Below are 4,023 nucleotides of genomic sequence, written 5' to 3'. Positions count from 1 at the left end.
GGTGGTATGCGGATTCGAACCCGCGACCCTCAGATTAGTGAGTCGAGCGCCTTATCCACCTGGCCATGCCGGGCCGGATACAGCATTATACACACAAAAAAATGTCGGGAATACTATGGAAAAACTACGAGAGATCAAATGTCAGATAACTATTATTTATTATGAAGGTGAAAATGTTAAAAATCAAACACAACGATTACAACAGATGCATCAATACAGAACTCTTGTCAAGCATGGGTACTTCAGAATGTTAAGTTTGAATATACTGTTAACTGGCTGCGCATTAAATTGTTCAAAGTAAGTGAACATCGTACATTCTCTATACTTTACTCTGCAAATTTCAGTGCTGTTCATGGTGGAAAGTAACTTCAAAAATTAAACAATTTCTATTTTTCTGCTCACATTTCGAATTCTTTTTGGAATGGCATTCCTATTTTTACATAAGTTTGGGTTAAAATATTTGCTCAAGTGCAAATTCAGGCCATATATTCCAATCTTTTATTTCAAGCTTAGGCAAAGTTCTTGGGATGCTCTTTGACAATAAGCTGACTTTGATTCCACATGTTAAGCAGCTTAAAGACAAGTGTACAAGGGCAATGAACATCCTCTGAATCATCTCTTCCACCACTCTAAGAGTGGATAGGTGTTTTATTCTCCAGATATATCATGCCATCATTTGATCTAAGCTGCATAATGGGTCCCTGGTTAAAGCATAGGCCAGGGACTTTGCACTGAAGATGTTGGACCCTGTGTTTCATCAGGGGCTTTCCACACTTCTCCAGTCCTAAGTTTATATGCAGAGTGCTTTGAATCTCTAATCCACCTCTGACATTTACAATTTTCTTTACAGTGTGCTGTACAGCTCCAATCACTGCCTTGGCATCACACTCATCACTGTTTTCATGCCTCAGTGGGCTCTGCTTTTTTGCAAGTACTTGATCTGTTATCCTAGTCTTTAGTCTTTGTATAGTTGCAAAGTTGAATGAAATGAGTCTAATACTGAATAACATTGCTGTCCTTGTCTCAATGGCTGGATCAATAGTCCTTTTAGAGCATGATGAAGTGCAAGAAAGCATCTTGCATCCGGAAGAGGAATTTTCCTAGCCCAGTACAAGTTTTCAGATCTTGTTTTCACTTCAGTAGTCATCATCTTTCTTTCTATCACATATCCTTCATCTTGAAAAATATCTTTTTATTTTTTCTAGTGAAATTCTAACTTAGGATTTATGAGAATATAAAGAAAAACAGAGAAGCACATCAAACTGAAACTCCTCTACATCTAATCTTGATTGTATAACCAATATCATTCTTAGGAACTTAGTCATCAGTATTATAAGGTATACTTGAAACTATTAAATTATAAAATGAGAAATTTGTAAGATTTGTAATGTGATATTTAAGTATTTATATTTTTACAAACATTTCTTAAACCCACAAGTTCTCCTTTACCTAAATTTAAAGGCTTATGTATAGAGTAATAATCATTGTAATAAGTAATTTTATGTGGTTTCTGATATTATTGAATGACATATCTATACCATCTATTTGATCAAAAGGTAATGTCATTCTACCACAACCCACATACCTGAAATTACTTTAATAGGCTTGAAGTTTGGTGCTTGATTGCAAGTTTAATTTAACATATCAAATCTGATTTTAGGGAAAATCATCACATGTGAATACTTACTAAGTATGTTTTAACATTTCACTATTTAAGCTTATTTATTACCCTGTTGTTCTCATCACCAGGGTGTTTGACATAGTTGTTTTTCACAGATTTCATTCTCTAAAAACAACTAGCTTTATTACAATACTGTCTAAAAGAAATATTACAGTTTCAAAATGAAATAGGAATCTAAAACTGTGCAATTTAACAACTATTCAATTTGACAAAGATTATACATGTCAACAATGACATGTTGTATAATCTTCTCCAAAATAAAAGTAAAAAACGACTATTAATTCAACTTGTCAAATTATATACATTCAAATACATTACATTCTCCCACAGCATGTTCAAGTATGCTTGACTTAATATGGGGATCTGAGGTTAGCATGTTCTTTCACTTGCTTTAACAGTTTTCTTTTAGTTCACCCCATGTCACCTTGCTGACAGCAGGGATAAGTAAATGTACACTACAGTTGTTGAAGCAGGAATCCAGTCCTTAAATCTAAAAAGAACTGTAGGCAACAATTAGTTTTCAACATATACCTCAGTCATTTTATACACCAGTTTTTAATATTTAAAGAATGTTTCCCTAAGTATTGTAAACTCATGGCAACAGGATATTTAGTATCTTCAAATGTATGTGGTTTACTAGAACATCAACTATTCAAATAAATACAAAGTATACTATTATTCTATCCAGGACATAAACGGGGAAATCATTTTTACATAATAATTTTTTGATGTTATAAAATTTTTTATGCAAACATCATTCATGCATGATGGAACAATATTTTAACAAAATTTTCTTTAAAAATTGCAAAATTAGAGTACAAGTCAGTGAATGTTTTTACAAAACACTTCACATTGAAAATTATGATTATTAATAGCAATTAAAGTGTCAAGAAATGAATGTTTGTGATCTTGCTGATGTTCCACAGTGAACTTTATACTACTGTCTACTGTTAATTCATGATGTTCGAAAAACACATAGGTTCAATAAGTCTTGATAGTCATGTCTACTGTTAAACTATTGAAGAAAGTGCGAGGCTTGATCAGAGTTCTTAAAGATGGTGAATGCATCATCCACATACCTATAACAATAGAGGTTTAAACGGTCGTAGGCAATTTTTGAACCTTTTTTTTCTTTCATAACAGCAGAAAAATTGAGAGTGTCAATCTAGAACCCATAGTAACACCATTGGTCTGACCATAAAACTTGCCATTCAGAAGAAAATGAGATTTCTTAGTGGCAAAATTCACTAATTTCAGAAAAACCAACTCAGGAATAACTGCCTCACAGGAGGTGGAAGAGAATTAGTTACTTTACTGATTTTACCAGTGGCCTTCTGGTTGTGTACTTTCCTACTGATTATCCATTTTTTTACTTTTCCTAGTTGCACTATACAGTGCTTTGTTTTCCAACAGCCTCATTACCTTACTAGTGAATAACAGGTCAATATCATGCCAGTAGAGGTGTGCCAGATTCAATCTTGTATCCTTGTTAGCTTCCTTGTTTAACTTTACCTCTGCATGGGCTGGCACATATAGTACAATTTTGAGATCATCTAACAGTATTTAATTTCTGGTTATGCTTCCTAATTTAATCAAGCTTCAATCGATGCATTATTTACTTTCCTACTGATTATCCATTTTTTTACTTTTCCTAGTTGCACTATACAGTGCTTTGTTTTCCAACAGCCTCATTACCTTACTAGTGAATAACAGGTCAATATCATGCCAGTAGAGGTGTGCCAGATTCAATCTTGTATCCTTGTTAGCTTCCTTGTTTAACTTTACCTCTGCATGGGCTGGCACATATAGTACAATTTTGAGATCATCTAACAGTATTTAATTTCTGGTTATGCTTCCTATATTAATCAAGCTTCAATCGATGCATTATTTAACAGACAACATGTTTTTGAATTCTCCTTGTTATGTTAAAAACTAAAAGAAAAACTTACTCCATAGATGAAACATCATTAAATGATAAAATTATAAAAGAACTATATGTTATAAATATGATGAGTATAAATAATTATAATAAATAAAGTAAATCAGAAATCTATGGTATAAATATTATAAGATTTTGCATCCTAAATGTATGACAAATCATAAGTTTAGATCTCATAAGTTTCAAGTCAGATCGAAAGTATGGAAAAAAAAAGGTTATAAATCAGTATAATTTAGCTCAAATCAAGTAAAAATCTTTGAGATGGATCTTAGTTTATTCTTATCACCTAATTTCCAATTTAATGTTAATTTTTCTCAAAGAAATACTTTCCTTCACAAATGTAAAGTTTAAAATACTAAATGTATGTTTACTTCTTTATTATAGTTAAATTAAAAAAAAAAAT

This window comes from Limulus polyphemus, unplaced genomic scaffold, assembly GCF_000517525.1.
Source record: "Limulus polyphemus unplaced genomic scaffold, Limulus_polyphemus-2.1.2 Scaffold704, whole genome shotgun sequence".
Taxonomy (NCBI): domain Eukaryota; kingdom Metazoa; phylum Arthropoda; class Merostomata; order Xiphosura; family Limulidae; genus Limulus; species Limulus polyphemus.
Note: the sequence above shows the minus strand (reverse complement) of the source record.